The sequence below is a fragment of the Neovison vison genome, chromosome 9, assembly GCF_020171115.1.
Source record: "Neovison vison isolate M4711 chromosome 9, ASM_NN_V1, whole genome shotgun sequence".
Taxonomy (NCBI): domain Eukaryota; kingdom Metazoa; phylum Chordata; class Mammalia; order Carnivora; family Mustelidae; genus Neogale; species Neogale vison.
In genome coordinates, this window is record NC_058099.1 from 95,254,683 (window position 1) to 95,276,780 (window position 22,098).

The window sequence follows — 22,098 nt, forward strand, 5'->3', positions numbered from 1 at the left end:
GGGAGACTTGAAGTCCGAGAAGGAAGGACCCAGCCCCGGCTCTGCCTTTTCATTGCAAGAGGGCCATTTGCAGCCACTCTGGCTTTTCTAGTAATGCAATCCGTGTCAAGAAATGCCTAATACTTCTTAACAAAATAATAGGAGGCTTTATTATTCAAAAGGTGTAAATTCAAAACCATTAAATAGAAGCACATTTCTTTGATTTGATTACAGACAATATCATCTCAAAAATAACAAAATGCTTGCCTTGTTGATGTGCTAAACTTTCCTGGGTGACCTGGTAGGAAAAGTATGTGCAGCTATGATGGGGAAACGGAGTTCAACTTGTTTTCTTCATCCTCACTTACAGGATGCGTGTTTGTTCACACCCACCCCCCCACCATGACTCCTACACTGTTGAATGAACAGATAAGAGATTCCATAAGTCCTGGCAAAGAGCGGGACACAGTTCTCTCAGAATTCCCTAGGAAGAGAGGTAGACTCAGTAAAGAACATCAAGACCGTCCTACATGGAGGTCTGAAGAAAGAGAGAAAAGGGTAGGGGGGGCTCTTTATAAGAACGGGAGGGGAAACATGAGAGGACACTTCTCCTCATGACAACTTAAGCCCACAGAAGCTTTCCAGTAGGCTGTGTGAAAGAACAGGTAAGCCAGCGAGAACTCCTGTGACCCCTAGTCTTGTCATGGTCCTGCAAGACTGGCTTCATGGATGTACAACCGGTGTAGGCTTCGTTCTTAACCCACACTTGTGTTTCATGAGCGGACTGACAATGGAGCACGAGTGCAGGGGGTGTGAGAAATATAACTGCGCACGTGAACTCCACCCTCTCTGCCACCCCACCCATGGCTACCGCTCAGGATGCCTCCTGAGCACAGAATTCCTCTGGACCTACCATGAGTGCAGATTTACTGCGATTCAAAGCGAGGACATGTAAACTTGTTACAACCATGTCTGAGTGAACAGAGGCTGTGACAGCCACAAAAGGCCAGGCTTTCGGTCTGAACCAGAATTGACTTCGAACGTAGAAAGAAGGCAATGGCACTTTAAGAAACGTGAACTATCCGATATCTTATCCTTTCCAACTCAGGTTACATCCCAGGGTTAGCTAACTGCTTATGATAAAAAGGATGTCAGTCAGTTCTTCTTTACTCATCAGTAACCTAAGGTACAAAGTGTTGGTAGATTGTGCACAGATCAATAGATGAACTAAAAACAATACTTCTCTGTAGTGATTCCACTGTTCTAGTAAGAACAAAATCCATATGCAAATATGAGCTATGAGATAGGAATTGTGTAAATTCAAAAATACAAGTTCAATGCTCTAATATTTGCATTTCAAACTGGTATTGCACAATAAAAAGAATGGTAAAATTCATGCTAATAATTTATAATTTTAATTCATTTTTACTTAGAACAATATTAAATAGCAAACACCATGACAATTTCAGAAAGCTTTTCTTTTTCTTTTCTTTCTTTCTTTCTTTTTTTGGTTAAAGATTTTACTTACTTATTTGAAAGAGAATGAAAGAGAGAGCATGAGCAGTGGGGGAGGGGCAGAGGGAGAAGCAGACACCCCGCTGAGAAGGGATCCAGATGCAGGAATCCATCCTGGGGCTCCAGGATCATGACCTGAGTTGAAGGCAGTCACCCAACCAACTGAGCCCCCCAGGCACCCTGAGAAAGCTTTTCCAAAGAAAAGAAAAACTTTTAAGGTTTTTGTTCTTGTTTTAGTTTTAGGATTTTTAAAATTCATTTGAGAGAGAGAGGGAGAGAGCATGAGCGGGGGGCAGAGGGTGAGAATATCCAAGCAGACTCCTACTGAGGATGGAGCCTGAGATGGAACTCAGTCTCACCACCCCATGAGATCATGACCGGAACCAAAACCAAGAGCTGGATGCTTAACTGACTGAGCCATCCAGGCACCCCAAAACTTAAAGTTTTAAGACCATTCACAATGTTCTTTTTCTGCTTTTTGAACAAGGGGCCCCTTTTGCAGTGGACTCCACCAATTATGTAATCAGCCCAGTGGCCCTATCTCTTGAGATCTACCTGAACCTTCAATACAAATTTTTGTATTCTTAACAGAACATGTTTGGTCCAGATGGGCCTTGCTTTCTAGCAGGGCTCGTCTCATTCATCTCTATCATCCTTTTTCCTGCTGTCAGATATAGGATAAGAAAAGCAATGCACTCCAGCCCCAATTCTGTCATCGTAACTGAAGCTTCCTCTTGTCAACTGAACTATAGAGAGATCCACTTGGCTTGAGAGACAATAGACTAAATTCCTTGATGGTCTCCAGAAGTAAGCCCAGTACAACCTTAGAAAAAAGCAACAGGAGGAGGGACACCTGGCTGGTCCAGTTGGTAGAGCTTACCACTCTTGATCTTGGGGTCTTGAGTTCAAACCCCATATCAGGTGTAGAGCTTATGTAAAAAAATAAAAAAGACAAAAGGCCCAGCCTACTATTTTTCTTCTTTTTTAATTGGATATATTTGACATATATTTATGTAAATTTAAGGTATAAAACGTGTTAATTTGACAATTTATATATTGTACTGTGATTGCCATTGTAGTGGTCCTTAGCACTTCTATCCCTTCACATAATTATCCTTTCTTCCAGCTTATGATTTTTTTTTCTTTTTAAAGATTTTATTTACTTATTTGACAGGGAAAGAGACCGTGAGAGAGGGAACATAAGCAGGGGGAGCGGGAGAGGGAGAAGCAGGCTTCCTGCTGAGCAGGGAGCCCAATGTGGGACTCAATCTCAGGACCCTGGGATCTTGACCTGAGCTGAAGGCAGATGCTTAACGATGGAGCCACCCAGGTGCCCCCCCCAGCCCATGATTCTTAACAATTGTGATTAACCATCCTTTTCCAGGATGTGGGGGCCTATCTATTCAGCTCTAGACTTTACTAAAAACAAAGGTTCATCTGCAACAAAATTCATGCTTCTAGCATCTTACCTCCAAACTGAAGAAACACTATCCTCATTAATTGAACGTTGATTCAACTGTCAGTGGCAGAAAGCCCCACCCACCCCCCCACCCCCCGCCCTGGCCAAATAACGGCTCCAGCAAGTTGGAAGTTCTTTCTTCTCAGAGTCTGGAAGTAAGTGATGCAGGCCCACTATGTGCTCTCTGCTGACAGTGACTTCTGTTTCTTGCTCTGCTATGCACAACCTCCATTCCCAAGACTGCCTGGAGGTTCAAAAGGTCTGTAGCCATCAAGCCTGTCTGTAGAAGAGCAGGAATGCACAAAAGGAAGGAGAAGGCAATGTCCCCCTTCCTTTAAGGATGAAATGAAGTGAATGCAACATAGCACTTCTACCTACACCTCAGTAGCTTGAGTTTAGGCACGTGGCTGTACTAGGTGCAGTAGGGACTAGATCATGGAATTCTATGTTCTCAACCAACACCGTACGGTGCTGCTGCTGTGAGAAATGAGGAGAGTGGAGAGTAGAAGTGGTGGGAAACTGTCTCTGTGCCATATCGAGTCCCCATCAGCTTGCATGCTACTAAGTCCCTCTAGTGCAGTGCCTCATACGTAATGTAGGAGGTGAATAGCAAATAATGTTCAATGAGTTCCTAAATAGTGATCATTTAAATTCATAAAGTTTCCTAATTTCTTCATGTCTGTTCATTTTGGCTGCTAACTCAGAAGCAGATAAAAAAGAATATAATTCAAATGCAATAACAAAAATATTTTTTTAAATAGTCACACTGTGTTATCTGCTTTAGACACACTGGATTTGTTTTCTAGTAATAGATATTCTTAAAGTGAATTCTGTATGACAATGATAGACAGACTGAATGTGCACAGATGCTTTTTGAGGGGAATCTTTACTTCCATCAACACACATTCTGATTCAGAATGCTTGGGGTTGGGCCAGGAACGGGAATTTTCAGTAGGTACCCAGGGTCATAACCATGAGAAACACTACCACAGGACGTAGCAGCCTGGGCTGTCTTCACTGTAGTTTGCTTCCTCAAAGCCCAGCAGAGGACCACATCTGTAAAAGTCTGATCATGACATCCAGAATGTCATCATTCTTCCTGTACCCTCCATAAATTACTGCTAATTCTGGGCTGAACTTATTTCTGGAGTTTTCTCTCCGAAACTATGATCTCCTTTCTATTTTTGCATTTTTCCTGATTCTTTCCTATAAAGCACACTCTGAAGTTCTCTATAGTACAGGAAAAGATTCCTGAGAAGCCTCAAGGACTGGCTGGGGGCGGTGATGTTTTGGCAAGAATGGAACAGATGCTCTTTGCCATTACTCTCATTCATCTCATCCCTAGATTGGTTAACCAAAAATGTCTTTAGGGCTGCCTGGGTGGTTCAGTCGCTTGGGTGTCCCACTCTTGATTTCCTCTGGGGTCATAATCTCAGGGTCGCAGGATTAGGCCCCCATTGGGCTCTGTGCTCGGTGTGGAGTCTGCTTGGGATTCTCTCTCTCCCTCTCCCTCTGCCCCTCCCCCTGCTCATGCTCTCTAAATATATAAACAAAATCTTAAATAAAAAACAAAACTTAAAAGATAAAAATAATAAAAAAGAAATATTTTTACTCAGTAAGATTTTTTACTCATTAATAGTACAGCTAGTAAGTACGTATCCTAATGTAATACCTATGCAATATTTGGCTTCGGATAGAATACATTAAGATATAATTATGGAGTTTTGATGTTGATTTCATCCTGTGATTCAATGTTTCCTAAAATATGTTATACATCTTATATACATGAGGTAATTTTAAGTGTACCTTTGAAGATTTATATTTGAGTTGTTCCATATTTATTTTTACTCTCACCTTGCATTTATGGCAAGCAGCCCTAAATATCTATTAGGGGGAGTGATATAAAGTTTTCTTTTAATTTTTTAAGAAGAAAATGAGTTAATTTAATGAAGAATATTAAGCTAAAGGGCGTTGAAGCAAAATGAGAATCATGTCCTTATGAAAATAGAAACATTTCTCTTAATTAAGCCAAAATAAACTGAAAAAAAAAAAAGAAATGGCAAATCTAAGAGTTGGGTGGTTTGGGGTGAATCTGTCAATCTCCATAACCCTGTTTCTTCATGCGTAAAATGGGAACTATAATAACCAACTCAGAGGATTATTGTATTAAATGAAATAATTCACAGATAGAGTGTGTTCAATACTGACAACTATTATTATTAATGTGGATCTGATTTTTATGTGCATTATCTTGATGTTCAATGTGAAATCTGTCCAGACATGGAAAGAAGATCATCTGGGCTTGTAATGAAAACTGGCTTCAACAGGTGGCCTCAGACGAAAGGCGCTAAGGGTTCATTAAGAGCCTGTGAGTGAGGGCACCTGAGTGGCTCAGTGGGTTAAGCCGCTGCCTTTGGCTGGTCATGATCTCAGGGTCCTGGGATCGAGTCCCGTATCGGGCTCTCTGCTCAGCAGGGAGCCTGCTTCCCTCTCTCTCTCTGCCTGCCTCTCTGCCTACTTGTGATCTCTCTCTGTCAAATAAATAAATAAAATCTTTAAAAAGGAAAAAAAAAAAGAGCCTGTGAGTGACTGATGCTTTGTCCATGCAGTGCAGCCATTAAAAGAAATGAGAGGTTGCTGGAATGAGGGGTGATGCTTCGGCCGAAGTAGGCATCCCAAGCAAAGGTGCCTCCGGGCAGAAAGGTCCTATGTGGTAGAGCAGAAGATGTCACATCTCCAAGGACACTGTGGAGAAGAGGGCACCAGACTGACCCTGGCCTGCCTGCTTCCAGACTTCAGTATAAGAAAGACAAACAAAAAACTACCTTCTTTTAGCTAATGTGACTTTGGGTGTTTATTGTTTCCAGTGGAAGGAAATCAAAACCTGTCCGAGAGGTGATTTATAGCACATCAGAGCAAGAAGTATGGCTGGCACAGAGGGGTCCCCTGGGCCAGGCTTGGGAGATCAAGGGGGAAGTCGTGAAAAAAGAAATGAGGGGCACCTGGATGGCTGAGTCAGTTAATCGTCTGCCTTTGGCTCAGGTTGTGATCTCAGGGTCCTGGGATGGGGCCTCACATCGGGTCCCTTGCTCAGCGGGGAGCCTGCTCCTTCCTCTCCTTCTGCCCCACTGCCTGCTTGTGCGCTCTCTCTCTCTCTATCAAATAAATAAAATCTTAAAAAAAAAAAAGAAATGAGATAGATATAAATCTGTAAACGTGGATCCAACTCTAATGTATGAACATTGTTAAGAAAAAGGATGAGGGGATAGAACAATGTTTTAATAAATTATCAATCATGTAAAAAAGGATATATATATATATGTATGCATGCATATGTTTAACAAAGATACTATATATACAGACACACACAGAAAGAAGGGAGTGCTGAGGTGGGGGGTGGGGAGGCTGAGGATTTGAAAAGACTTCATAGCAGAAATGAAGGTCAAGTGCATTTGTGAGAGTCGAGGGTGGTAGGTTAACAAAAGGAAGACCTGGGACAGAAGCAGCCCCTGGAATGCAGCCGCAGGTACATGGAAAAGCCTGATTTGGGGAGTGTGACCTTTGTGCAGAGAGGCAAGCCCCTCAGAGTGGCTAGAGCATGAAGCACTGTGAGGTGCACCCCAGGGCAGGGACGGAGAGGAGTCTGGATGGGTTGGCGCCAGATTGCATGGGATGCTTGGCTAAGAGAAGAGGGACCGGGGGTGCCACCTTCAAGACAAGGTCAGGACTGCGGTCTTGAAAGGTCACTTTGGTGACACGGTGGAGGGTGGATCGTTGCGTGACACGGGGGGTCATCGCCAAAGTCTGGGCCAGAAATAGGGAAAACTCCCTAAGCAGGGGCCACTGGGGTGTGGGGATTACTGGAGGTTGATGGAAAACTGAGAGGCGGTGGCTGGTGTCTGAGCCCCTTCGACTGAACAGAATCTAGAATGTGGCAAAGGAGATTATCCCGGTGGCAGCTGCGGAGACCGAGGGCACAATTTAGAATTCACTGCATCGGACGTGCCAAAGGCACATCCAAAGGGCCATTAGCTCCGTGGACCCATGGGTCTAGCCCTCAAGGGAGACAGGGACATGGATAACTCATGTCAGAACGCTCCAGTAAAAGCCTGTCAGACAGTGTCTTGAATAATACAGCGCAATATGAATCAATGCAGATGGGAAATGACCTCTGATTCACGTCTTCTGGTTCATTTCCAAGTCATTTGTGTCATGCTCTAGAGTCACCAAGAGGGTCTGGTCTAGCTACGTGAAGGACAGTTCATAGTAGCTTGAGTTTCGGGACCCTCTGACCCTGATTGGAGGTCCGGTCTCCCCCATCAGACCGCAATATCACAGCTTACCCCGGAAGTTCTGCCAGGAGAGGTGCTGAGACATAGTTCCCATTCTGAGAGTAAGATGGTCTGTTCAGATGGGCTGTTAACACAGACAAGCAAAGAAAAATCCCGAAATGTACAGCCAAGTGGTCTTTCGGGTGTCCTGGTAATTGACGATACAGAACGTCCCCCTGATGTCTGCAGTTCCTGAAGACAGGGTTGTTTTAAAAGTGACGGCAAAAGCCCAAAGACTTTTTTTTTTTTTTTTTTTTTTTAAAATAGTGGGAAACAGTGTGGCATTCCTGCAAAGCCTCACAACGATACTTGGCTCTGCCTGGTGTTAGAAGTGACCAAAATGAATTGGGTCCAGAAGAGCATTCGGTAAAGCTGCTTTTCTGACTCTCTGCCTCTGCCCTTCCCGCTTCTGCCACTGAGCAGATTGCAAGAGGCTGGTGCCAACTCTACACAGCTTAGTAATAATTCTCATTAGCACGCTGCCTTGGGTGTGTGTGGCACAAATCAGCTCCTCCTCGGTGTGGATCAAGAGAAGAGCCATGAAATTCTCAGGGTGTGCAAAATGTTGGAAGTTCTCAACCCAGGAGACCCCTTTGGATGGGCAGAGCGCCCTTTCCTTTCTCTCCCCGATGTGGTGGGAGAGACAAAAAGGGGTTTGGAGACCATGCTGGGAACCTCTGGTTCCTCCTGCCCCCCTACCCCGCCGAGGTTTCATCTGTGGCTTCCTACAGCACAGTCGGATCCATTCCAAACCCCCGCGGGCCGCGCCAGCCCAGCGCCCCCGCCCAGCGAACACGCGATCCGCTCTGGCCCGCGCGCTTGACCGCCCGGCAAGAGGCCGCGCACCTGCAGCTCCACGACTTTGGGGAGCTCACTCCCGTTAGCGTTCATCGTGAGAGCCAACGGGCCGCTGTTTGCTCAGCTGCGGACGCCAAGGTGACTGAGTGACGCGCCGAGGAGACACGCGCAGCCTTACACGTTCCCAGCCTGCTTCCCGGGGGCCATACTTCCCACCAAGGCTTTCACAAGCCATCTGCCGTCACATGATACCGGGTGCCGGGGCCTTGTAAGCAATGGATTGGATCACCCCCTTTCTCACTCCTTCTTTAGAAACGGCGAATTGAACAAGACATTAATAGGTTTCACACGGCAGGAATTATGTGCATATGAAATGGAGTGAACTAAAGAGAATTTTCATTGTAATTGCCGGCTGCAAGATGGCACACACACACCCTTACGAAAAATGTAGAGACGTTCTCGGAGTTCGTGGCTCGCAGAAGAGAGGCGTGTGTATGTGTGCGTGCGTGTGTGTGTGTGTGTGAATTTGCTTGTCAACAGAATGCCCCCAAAGAAATTTAGGCGGGGAATCCAGGGGCACTTGTGGTAGGTACATTTTTTTTTTTTTTTCATTCTCCTGTTGCTGCCATGGCTTGGGCTGATCGGAGGCAAAACTCAGTGGTAGAGAAGTTCCACGGCGTGCAAGCCAACCGAACGCAAGCCAGAGAGAGAACTGGTGCAGAGTGTACCCGGGGAACAAATGAATTAGCACAGCCTGCCAGGTCTCATTCCTGAAAGATGGCACTTTTCTTTGTTAATTGAAAAGAAATGTAAAATGGGGAAAATAGCAAAAAAAAAAAAAAATTTTTTTTTTTTTTAAATAAGAAATAAAAGATCTCTAGCTCTTCTTTCTCTCTTCTCCTTCCTGACCTCTGACAGCACACTGGAAGGTTTCAGTCTTGCATTTTCATGTATTATTCTGATACCTGTCTGTAGGGAGCCTAGAACGGGCTGCCGGAGAGACAGTCTATAATTGAATGTTCTTTCAAGAGAAGGACTTCTATCAGTCCTGTCAAGGGAATAGGAGCTCCACCTGCTGACTTTTTTATGTTTGCCGACTCTGAAAGAATGCAAAGCATAAAGAAATTGAATGGCAGTCATTTCTTTTATAATTTCTCCGTGGAAATAGAGTTTTCAAAATTATTGATAAGATGTACCCGTCTAACCAGGGCTTTCAAGATGAAATTGCAATCTATAGCTTATTTTAAGAGTGGGGATTATATCTGGCTTCCCCGAGCCAGTCTAAGTAATTACTTTAATCTGCAACAACATATAAATTCATAAATTGTTGCCACCGTGGCTCTTAGGGAAAGCTTGGCTTTTCAAACCCCGCGTCTCTCAGCCATAAATTTACACTACGCTGCTGGTCCACGTGGGTGATGTTTTAAGAAGCTGCAGTCTCTTATTATAGACGGTTTGGAACAAATGCTAGCTGGTTTTGATCTAAGGAATAAAGATCAAATCCTAGGGAAAACATTAATATTTTTAATAGCATAGATGTGCTTTGAGTATTTGCCGTCTGCATTTCTGAGAGTTTTCTACCCACGTACAACCACGAGCCATTAGCTTGTCTTTTCCTTGCTGAAAATCGCCTCGAGAACCGTGGGCTACATGACAGCTATGTTCAGTCACTTAGCAACTTGGATGGGGAGAGCCTTGAGGGCAGCCACATCTGGCTCCTCGCGATCTCAGGGCTCTGGATTTCAGCTCTTAAGGAGACTTCATTCATGACGAGACGATAAGCTCATTACTTGTTGGAGGCGGCTGAAGCAATGAACACTTCATTTATGGCTTGGGTTTTGTGCTTAGGAAGACATCTTTATCTCCTCCTTCTTCTTCTTCTTTTTTAAGATTTCATTTATTTATCCGAGAGAGAAAGAGAGCATGTGCAAGGGCAGAGGGAGAGGGAGAAGCAGGCTCCCCGCTGAGGAGGGAGCCCGATGCAGGGCTCCATCCCAGGAGCCAAGATCGTGACCCGAGGCGAAGGCACACGCTTAACTGCCTGAGCCCCCCAGGTACCCTGTGTTATTCTTACTTGTGAGTGTTGAAGTCCTTTTCTGCACGCGTCTGAGCCCCGGGAAGCCGCAAAGTATCCAAACTCAAGTGTCCCCTGGCCCTCCCAGTGTAGCCAGAGGACTCCTATGGGGTCTCAGCTGGTGGCCTTGGTCTTCCCCACGACTCTGCCGCTGGTCGCACACTGTGTTCCTCACCAGCTGTCACCTCCTTCTTCTTTGGGGGAGCCCCATGACCTGGGCCTGACCCCATCCATCACCCTGTCCCAGTCCCAGCCCTTCCCTGGGACCAGAGAGCGGCCAGAGGGAGGGAGAGGCCAGCTCCTCCCTCACTAGCTGCTGGAGAGGAAGGAGTTTGGAAACTGTAGAGCCCTACTCGGAGGCTGGTTTTATTGTCACCAGATGCTCTTGAGAAACTGTTCTGTTCCTCTTTCTCCATCCTTTGTCTTTCTAGTCTCAGTCCTCCTTGGTGCTCCGGGTCATTTGGCCAAGCGGGGAGGGTCCAGGGTGTGACCGTGGAGCGTAAAGCACCGGGTGTTTTGCTTTCTCCACTGGGAGGACCTCCAGTTGGTCCAGCTGGGGCAGGGGCAGCCCCTCACTTTTCAGGCTTCCTGGGAAGAGCCGCTTTGGAGAATCCACACGGCGGACCCAGACCCGGGGGTGGGGGGCGCCAAGGGATCCCTTGTGACATCGGGGCCTCTGTACGGAGGGGTGTGGGGTGGATCTGGACCCAGCTGGACATCAGTTTTGTCTGCATTCCTGCCTGCCAGGTGCGAAAGGGGGCCCAGGAAAAGAGCGCTGGGGAGACAGTGGCACCGGAAACCCCTGCTCAGAGAGTAACTCCCCGAGGCCACACCCCCGGGGCAGCGGGTGAGCCAGGTTTCAAGATAAACCAGGGGTGTTCACAGGGGAGAACACGTCAGAACCTCAGGGCAGGACTTTCAACACTGGCTAATAAGAGCAACACGGGGCGCCTGGGTGGCTCCATTGTTAAGCGTCTGCCTTTGGCTCACCTTGTGATCCCAGGATCCTGGGATCGAGCCCCACATTGGGCTCCCTGTTCAGTGGGGAGCCTGCTTCTCCCTCTCCCACTCACTCTGCTTGTGTTCCCTCTCTCGCTTTCTCTCTGTCAAATAAATAAATAAAATCATAAAAAAAAGAAAAAAAAAGGAAAAAAAAAAAAACAAACCAGATTGCTCGCCTTGCCCCCCAGGGTCTCCGATTTGGGAAGTTTGGGGAAGAGCCCAAGACTCTGCATTTCTAACAAGTTTTCCAGTGATGCTGGTTCTCCTGGCTCCCCGACCCCCCTTGGAGACACCCACTAGTCTAGACCAACTCAATTCAAATTCGGGGATTCTTATACACTGCTGCACAGCATCCCTCTACCCATGCACCACGAAGAGCTTTCCCAGTCCCATCGCACGGCTGACATCTTGTCAATATTCTGAAATAGAATTTTCCAAGACATAGTATTTCCTAGCGAACACGCACTCTCAGCATAGTTCTCTGCAGTTTTGTGCTACGGGTCTGACATGTAACGGAGGCCATTCTAGACAGCAGCTACATGAGCCGAGGTTGGAAGCAAAAATCCAAAGCCCTGAAGTCCGCATTGCTTTGATGCGTATTTTGATTAAGAAATGCGGTCTAAAAGCAGGGCTGAGCAGTGGCGGTGCACACGAGCAACGGTAACTTTGGCTTTGCACATAAAATGTACATCGGGAGACAAAAAATAAAGCAGAAAATAAACAAGATGAACTCAAAATACTGTAGCAAATGTTGGGCTGAAACACTGCCAGGTGTGGAGGTGTAGAGAGAGATGAACACACATTTTTGTGGCAAGGCACAAAACTGTTTAAATCCTCTTGCAGAAGTTTCTGAAAACTGTCATTTTGGCATGAATTTATGAGCAGAGTTACTGGATTTATCATGGAGGTAAACCAGCAATGCTCTGTGAGAATTGCCCCATCCGACCTTGAACGCTGTGTAACCCGTCTCAAACACTTCTATCACATATGCCGAAGAATGGAACAGAGAAATGAATTCAGGATTTTTTTTTTCTATACAGTAAGAACATGCCAGAAGGTGTGACTTCTCCATGAATGGTAGCGAGTTCATGTTCTCCTAAGTAATTAAGTAATGTTCCTACAAAGGACTCAAACTGTTCTTTTGAGGTCTATGAGAATATGTATACATAGGTGTCTGTAAATAAATATTTTTCTCTAAATTGTTTCATTAAGTTTAGTTTACTACAAGTTTAAAAATGCATCATTTCTTGTCTGTGTTGGTGGCAGAAGAAATGTCTGAGGTGGGAGAAGCCAGTGTAGGGCAGTGACCAGAAACTTTAAAATAACAACACATCCCGTCTTCGTTTACTACCTGGAAAATGGCCGATGAAGGGCAGGCGTGGAGGCAGGTTCCCCTAAACCCATTTGTCCCGCAAAGTAATTAATGAAGTATTCTAGCCACAGCCCAGTCATTGCTACCATGGGAGAGGGTCTTCTCAGCCTTGAACTTCTGATCCTACAACTCAAGGCTCATCACCAGAAGGGAAGGCAGAGGACTGTGCCCTCCGACCACATATGCTTCAGGCCCCTTTGTACATTTCTAACTGTGGGGTCAAGACCTAACCTAACAACAACAACAACAACAACAAAGACCCAACCTAACAACAAAGTGGAAAAGAAAACCCCTGACCCAATGACCTGCCTTTGTGTTTCCAAGCCCCATCTGTGAAGTGCATTTTTTTTTAAGATTTTATTTATTTATTTGACAGATAGAGATCACAAGTAGGCAGAGAGGCAGGCAGAGAGAGAGAGGAGGAAGCAGGCTCCCCGCTGAGCAGAGAGCCCGATGTGGGGCTCGATCCCAGGACCCTGAGACCATGACCTGAGCCGAAAGCAGAGGCTTTAACCCACTGAGCCACCCAGGCGCCCCTGTGAAGTCCATTTTTTTTTTTTTAAGATTTTATTTATTTATTTGTCAGGGATAGAGGGAGAGAGAGCGAGCGAGCACAGGCAGACAGAGAGGCAGGCAGAGGCAGAGGGAGAAGCAGGCTCCCTGCCGAGCAAGGAGCCCGATGTGGGACTCGATCCCAGGACGCTGGGATCATGACCTGAGCCGAAGGCAGCTGCTTAACCCACTGAGCCACCCAGGCGTCCCTGAAGTGCATTTTTTAAAGGCAGGATTTCCAAACACTGTATCGCTGTCTGGAAGGAAGATAGAAAAAGAAATAGAAAATGCTAGAATGAGACCATGAAGGAAGGAAGCATGAGAAATTTACGTATTGGTGAGAGAGGTTTTCCTGTTTTGGGGGTGGTTTTGTTTTGTTTTGTTATTTTAGATTTTATTTGAGAGAGAGAGTATTGAGTGGGGAGCAGAGGGAGAGGGGCAAATGCACTTCACATTGGGCGTGGAGCCTGTTGCGGCGTCAATCCCACGACCCTGAGATCATGACCTGAGCTGAAACCAAGAGGTGGCCACTGGGTGGCTCAGTCTGTGAAGAATCTGCCTTCATCTTAGGTCATAACCCCAGGGTCCTGGGATTGAGCCCTGCACAGGGTCCCACTTCTTCCTTTGCCCCTGCTTGTGTGCTATCACATAAATAAATAAAAAAATAAATAAATAAATAAAATCTTTAAAAAAAGAGAGTGGCACAATAGACTGTGCCACCTGGTGACCCTATATTGGTGACAGAATTTAAGAAAAATGCCTTTGGATTCACCCAAAGTTTTCTCCCTTCGCTATTTCCATATGACTAAGTTTGAAGGTAATCCAAACAGATTTTTACTGTTGTAAGGATGATAATAACCTAGCAGAGTGAGTGTGTATAAATGACCCATGTGCAGACTTTGGTAACTTACCGTTCTCACTGCAGCATTCAGAGGGGGGTGTTCCCTTAATATGACAGATGAGGAAACTGAAGGCTAGGGGCTTGCACACTATTTATAAATGAGTGAACTGGGCTGATTCAAAACTGGTTCTCAGACTCCAGAGCCCTCGTGTTTCCAGCTGCCTCCACATACTGGGGGGATTTTAGTGGGATCTGGGAAGTGAAGATGTTCCTTAGTGGTTAACATCTTGGGATGGCTTTAGCAGTAGCTATTCGAGAGTCTGGACATGGCATAAACCTAAAGGAAGGAGAGCATGAGAAAGTGGCACTTAGGAAGGACCTCAGGGATGGTCATCCTGGTAGGAAGGACCAATAAAATTGAGTCAGCTTTCTGACCTGGTTGAGGACCATCCCTGGCTAGGCTATTCAGGGCATGGACTGATTTATCATCTCAGCAACTGTACAGGGGGATTGCTATTTATGAAGCACTAAACTTGGGTTTCTAAGACAGAGCCCCTGCTTTGATGACAGCCATGCAATGGTTCTCAAACTATCGCAACTAGAACATTCTAGAACTTAGAAATTCTGACACCAGGCTATTTGGATTCACTTGCTCTGGGGTGAGGTCTGGGTACTCTTCTTTTTTCTAAAGCTCCCCTGGTGTTTCTAGGGTACTACCTGAAAGTACTTGTCTAATGGGGGAAATAAGTTCCCGATGTCAGGATGGGATTGGGTTATAGGCACATGGAGATAATATGTCCTTTGGCTTTTGTAGTGGCTGCACAAGTGTAATTTTCTGTTTGCTGTAGTATGTGAGAGGTTGGAAAACACCCAAATCCTACATCACAGTGTCTGGCAAGGGGTGTTCATGTCCACGTGTCTCTACAGGGGGCTGTGGAAACAGACCTATTATCGAAGGTAAGTGCTCCACGCAGAGCCTCTCCAAGTGCTCCAAAGAGACTCTCTCCCAGTAGGGCACAAAACACAATTAGGAAACTGAGGGAGATCTCAGAAGTCATCTTCTAGCCCAACATTTTTGTCCCAGAGTTAAGGAAGCTGCTTCAAGTTCAGAACAACTCAGGTGGGGAGCCCGGCCATGGACCCTATTCTTTCACACCCTCTCCAGATAATCTTCGTGGTAACTTATAGCCATAACCCCACAAAGGATGTAGCATTTAATTGCATAAAGTAAAAAATTAAATGTCTGCCCCAGTCATATTTATAATGGGGCATCACCTTTCTTCCATATTGTATGTACTAAGGAGGGTGAGAGTCCCAGAGACAGACACTCAAGAGAAAGGATCTCTGGAGAATCTGGTTATTTCCTTAAGCCCCATAAGAGGAAACGAAGATACACAGAGCTTTCCCCAGGTAGGTAAAACGCCAACTTCCTGCCAAGCCTTCTTTGTACTTTCTGGTCGTCTCTCCAGCCCCTCTGCCAGCCGCAGCTTTTTTTTTTTTAAGATTTTATCTATTTATGTGACAGAGAGAGACATAGTGAAAGAGGGAACACAAGCAGGCAGAGAGGGAGAGGGAGAAGCAGCCTCCTTGTTGAGCAGGACCCCGTGCAGGACTTGATCCCAGGACTCTGAGATCATGACCTGAGCCAAAGGCAGACACTTCACCCACTGAGCCCCCCGGGCACCCCTGCCAGCCGCTGTCTTCATCGCCATCACTACTGACGCTTCTCTGAGGGTGGGAGGAGGCGGCCCGCCTGCCCCGTCCTCCTCAGACCCTCTCATCCCGCTCTTTCCTAAAGTGCCTCCCACCCAGCCGCTGGCCCTTTCTTTTCTCTAGCTCGTACACGATTCCTCCTTCCTGGGGTCGTAACTGTCACATAGCTCAGTTCCTGCCCTCCTCACCGACCCTGCTGCTGGACTCAGCTGGCGATGTGACCGTCGGCACTGCCATTTCCAGCAGGAATTGTGGCTGCCCGGCGTGTGACATTCGGACCCCTGGGCCTCCGTCCCCGGGAGGTTTGGTGGATCTCTGCTAAAACGGGCTCTGGACAGGGACTGGGTGGCAACGCCCTTGGGCTCTGCCAGGGGCAAGCTTGCCACCACCAGCCCCGCGGCTCCGCTCCCGGACCGTTCTCCGGCCCTCTGAGCCTCCTCTTCTCCTCCATATAGGAGATGCTTAGCTTCTCAGAGTCCTCACAGCTATTTGACTGCAACCGTCCTGCAGAGCTATTGAGTCTAAGGACTTTGGCCAACATGCTGTGTCTGAATGTCAGCTGTCTCATACGAGGTATGTGACTCTGGGCCAATCACTGACCTTTCTGAGCCTTTGTGAATGGGGACAGCGGGGGGACCTACACCGTAGTGTTGAGAGAACTGAATGGGAGCGTGCGGGCCGTGCGTATGTGGCCCGGTATCTGCCCATAGAAATTGCACGGAGCCGTTCCCACTGCTGCTGTGACAGAGTACCCTACAAATGATCTGTCTACAGATTAGGATCGGTGTAAATCGCATACAAAATAAGCAGATCGCAGGCATCCAGACTCTCATCATTCATAATGACTGATGTCAAGCAGCAGCAGTTTTGTCATTAACTAGGAGTTCCCCATCAGAGTTGCACATTTTGCTGTTACCCTCAGCACAGCCTGGTGACTTTTGACTCCGCCCCTTCTGTTCTCTATATGGTTCCAAAGGCTCGCTCTTTGTTTTCAGGTTAATGCATAATAGCTCTATGCTCTCCCAGATTCCCAGGACATACTCTGTCATATAAACCTTTTTCCCTTAAATGTGCTTTCATAAAACTTCCCTCCATTCTAGCTGAGCCTTTTTTTTTTTTTTTTGAGATGTTATTTATTTATTTGAGTAGGTGAAAGAGAGAGAACACAGGCAGAGGGAGGGCAGAGGGAGAAGGAAAAGCAGACTCACCACTGAGCAGGAAGCCCAACTCCTGGTTTAACGATGGTTCAGAGATGAGACCCACATTTCTCAGACTATTATTCTATTATTCTTTTCATAAAATACTTTATCTTAACATTTTTGCTCAAATATTTTCCATATCATTTTAGTTAGGATATAGCTAAACTGCTATAACAAAGGATCCCCAAATACAATGGGTTAAATAGGGGAAACTTGTGTTTTTCTCTCATGTAACAACCCAGAGGAATGTGTGTGGTCCAGGGCACACAACCACAGGTCGTCCATGACCCTGGGTCCTTTCTGCATTGTCTTACCATCCCCTGGGGTGTTACCCCATCTATGTCCTTAAAGCTATTTCATCTTGATGTCTAAATTCCAGAAGAAAGGAAAAGGCAAAGTCCAGGGCAAATGGCTTCATCTTTAAAGAAATGACCTCAGTGACGTCTCATATACCATTAATACCCACATCTAGGGGTGCCTGGGGGGCTGAGTTGGTTAAGAGTACAAGTCTTGATTTTGGCCCAGGTCATGATCTCAGCATTGTGAGACCAAACCTAGAGTCAGGCTCCATGCCAGGTGCAAAGTCTGCTTAAGATCCTCTCTCTCCTGGGGCACCTGGGTGGGTCAGTCAATTAAATGTCTGCCTTCAGTTTAGGTCATGATCTCGGGGTCCTGGGGTCAAGTCCCGAGTTGGGCTTCCTGCTCAGTGGGGATTCTGCTTTTCCTTCTCCCTCTGTCCTCCCTCTGCTTGTGTTCTCTCTCTTTCACCTACTCAAATAAATAAATAACATCTCAAAAAAAAAAAAAGGCTCAGCTAGAATGGAGGGAAGTATTATGAAAGTGACAGACATCTTCCTACTCTCTTGTCTTAACACCACTCCCCAGAAGAAACCACTGGGGAAATCCAATGCTGTACTTTTCAGTCATTTTGAGATTTAGATAAATATAAACTTACCTGTTTATCTCTAAATAATATCTTATAGACTCTAAATAGTCTACCAAAATCATGTATCTCTATATAATACCATACTGACTTCCTGTAATGCCTAACTAGGTATTTTGTCCTCATGCTGAAGACAACTGAAGAAGTTGGATGAAATACAGAAAGCACTTCCTCAAAAGCATCAAAGACTTGTGAGACGGTAAGGAGACTTGGGGTTCATATGTCAAAGAAGACAACTAGGGAGACACCTAGTCCTCAACATGCTTTTTTTAACCTTAGGACTACGGCGAAGGCAGGAGGCAGTTGCACAGCTGAACCACCCTTTCAGTGATATCTCTGGGGCTGTATGCTGGGAAGGGGCAGGCAGAGAGGGAGAGAGTCTCAAGCAGACTCTGTGCTCAGTGTGGAGCCCGACACGGGGCTCGATCTCACAACCCTGAGACCATGACCTGAGCTGAAACCAAGAGTCGGACAGTTAAGCATCTGAGCCACCTGGGCACTCCAGGAGTAAGTATCTGATCAACCAAACCCCCTCTGAGTTGGAAATCTGAAAATCCATATACCCAATGTGAGCAGCAAGTAAACTAGCCTTTGCATGGACTTGCAGCCAGGTGTGGCTCATTTAATGGTGCAAGCAATCAACCATTGACATTACACTAAGATACCTCTGGAATGATGACCCTAGTGCTATTTGCACAAGCAAATGAGTATCTTCTCAGGAAGAAGCCATCACCATACCAGGCCTCAAATTTTCCTCTAAATAATTTGTAAAATATACTATGCATATAGTAAAATAAATATAAATATATAAATATATATAATATATATTTATATATAATATATATTTAAAATATACATTATATTATATATATTTATATATACATATATTATATATAGGTTTATATATAATATATATAGATTTGTATATAAGTCTATTTATATATAAATATATAAAAATAAAATATAAATATATAAATATAAATATAAAATATATAGTAAAATATACTATGCAAAATAAACATGCATAAAAAATAACCAGGCTTGTAAGACCACAGGATGTGATGCTGAATAACAGAAGAAAGATAAACAACAGAAAGAGAACCCTGAACTCAAGTTATCAGAATTATCAGACATGGTTCCTAAAATCATCATGCTTGCAACATGTATGAAATAAAGTCAAATCCTCAAAATATCAGAAGTGAATTGGAAACTCTAAAACACAATGTAGCACATGAAGAAAACCCCAAGCTTAAAACCACCTAAAAGAAAATATCCAGAAAGTAGTGTGAAGAGACAAAAGGAAGAATGTTACAAAAGAGAGGATAAATGGTATACGGGTATACCCGTATGGTTGTTGTAGTTTTAGCCTAAAAAAAGGTGAAGTGAGAGAAGGGCATGAAAGTAAAATTTGAAGATGGACGAGCTCTGTGTTTTTCAAAAGCAGTGAAGCCATCCCTCCACAATTCCATGAATCCCAATGAACCCCAAGTAGATTAAACAAATCTGCACCTAGACACGCAGACAAAAAAAATATAAATAAATAAAATCTTTGAAACAGCCTGAGGAATAAAGAAACATTTCAAAAGAAGGATGTTTAGACTCAACACTGACTTCTCTGGAGTAACCAAAAAGCAGAAAACAACAGAGTGATATTTTAATTAACATTAAAGTTTGAGATGGTAAGAAAATAAGTTATTTGTAATTAAATCACTTCAAAAAGTGCAGGAAGAGTACAACTTGGAAGCTAGAAGACAAAGAAATTGGAATGTTACAAAGGGTAATCTATCAATAGAACAGTTGGGATAAGTCACACAAAACAAGATTACAGATTTAACTCAAACATATCAGTAATTACATTGAACATAAAAGAACCAAATATTCAATTTGAAGAAGGGATGTGCAGATTGCATGTAAAACAAAACTCAATTATACACTGTTTATAAAGATATACTTAAAATATAAGGATACAGAAAGCTAGAGAGTGAAAGGAAACAGAAAAATCATTGAAATACTACCTCCAAGAAATCAATGGCAGTCATATTAATAACAGAGTAATCTTGAAGATGAGAAGCTTTAGCATAGTCTCTACAGAGAAATGGTATTTCTACATAATGATAAAATGTTCTATTCACCATGAAGACTTAATTTAAAATTTGAATGTGCCTAATAACATGACCTAAAAATATATGAATCCAGCTCTGATCCAACTAAAACAAAAAATTGACAAAAATGAGACAATTTAGTTTGTCTCTTTCAGTAACTGATAGAACAAAGCAAAAAAGGAAAATGTGAGAGTTAAACAAAGTGATGAACAAAATTGACCTAACAGATACAACTTCAAAATACATATTCTTTTGAAGATAAAAAACAGCCATAAAATTCTCGAGAGAATGTATTAAAGTATATTTCCTAAATATAATGAAACTGTAGTAGATATGAATAAAAATAGGCAGAACATGCCTGTAAGTTCGTAAATTAAGAAATAGTCTTCTAAATAATTAATGGGTAGAAGAAGCAATCACAATGGAGTTTAAAAATAATTTGTATGGAACACTGACAAAAATACAATATATCAAGACTTGTAGAAAGCAGCTAATGCAGTACTTATGAGGAAATTTATAGCCTTCAATGAATATATCAGAAAAGGAAGTTAAACCATCAGTGATCTAAGTGTTTTTATGAAGAAATTATTAAAGAAGAACAAATTAAACCCATAGAAATTAGAAAGAAAGAGATCATAATGATTAGAGCAGAAGATAATAAAGAAAGAGAAACGCTCGATACTGATGATCAAGAAAGCTATAATTTGGGGCGCCTGGGTGGCTCAAGTGGGTTAAGCCTCTGCCTTCGGCTCAGGTCATGATCCCGGGGTCCTGGGATCGAGCCCCGAATCAGGTTCTCTGCTCGGCAGGGAGCCTGCTTCTTCCTTTCTCTCTCTCTCTCTGCCTGCCTCTCTGCCTACTTGTTGTGGTCTCTGTCAAATAAATAAATAAATTCTTTAAAAAAAAAAAAGCAAGCTACAATATGGTTTTTTGAACAAATTGATAAAAGAGATAAGACCCTGGAGGGATTGATCCAGGCAGGAAGAGAGACGGCACATTAGCCTTTGCTAGGAATTAAAAACGGGATATTGACACCAGTTGGACAGACATTGCAAAGATTGTAAGAGAATGCTGTGAGCTGCTTTACGTCAATGCATTAAAAAGTTTAAACGAAATGGAGAAATTCCCTGGCAAATTTAATTTACCATTCAAGAAACAGCAGCTGTGAATAGTCATATAAAATTGAGTCACCAGTTAAAATCTTTCCCACAAAAACAACTCTAGGTCTACCCAGATTGTCAACAGTGAGTTCTACCAAACACTGAAGGAAGAAACTATTACAGGCTTAAATAACTCTTCGAGATTGTTTGAAATAGGGTGCAGTCCCAAGATTGATTTTATGACACTGATACATTAATATCAAAACCTGACAAGCATAGTAAGAGAAGGGAAAGTTACCAGCATTCTCCCTCAAGAACACAGATGCCAAAATCCTCCATAAAAGAGAAGCAAGCATAGGACCAAGTTTTTATTTCCCCAGGACTATAAAGCATAAGGTAATTGAACTCAACATCCATTCATAATAAAAAAATGTAAAAAAAATTTAAAAGGGGGCTTTCATATGCTGTTATAAGAGATCTATCGAGAAAATAAATCTTTTAACAAACATTCTTAAAAAGGTTGCAAGTTTTCCTCTAAGATCATAACAAAGTAACAGGAGAAGGATACTATCTCTCAACATTACCCATTATAATAGTAAGGCCAGAAAAGGAAATAAAGGATTGGGAAAGTCATAGAGAAGCTGTTATTACTTAAAGAACTTATAATTGTATATGCAGAAAAAAAGTAACTATAAATTATTCAAATTCATAATTGAGTTTATAAATTTGCAGGCTAAAATTCAATACATGAGAAAACAATATTTTCTGTCTGTCATCAATAACAGAATGAAATATTTAATGGGTTCAATTTTAAATGACATCAGAATACTACATATACAAGAAGATATCCAAATAAAAAATTCCTAAGGCCCTTCCAGAAATAATTATAAAAAGTTATTAAGAGATATTTAGGAAGACCTAATAAATGGAGAGTTACCCTATGAACATAGATTGGAAACTGAACACTGTAAAAACTGTAATTCTTCCAAAGTTGATAAAAAGATTGAGTGTATCTCATCAAAATCCCAAGAGACTGTCCCCTCAGTCCTGATCGGGGTCTACTTGTCTATCTTTCTGCTGCTACCAGACTCACTTAGTATCTGGTGGGGCAAGTCCTT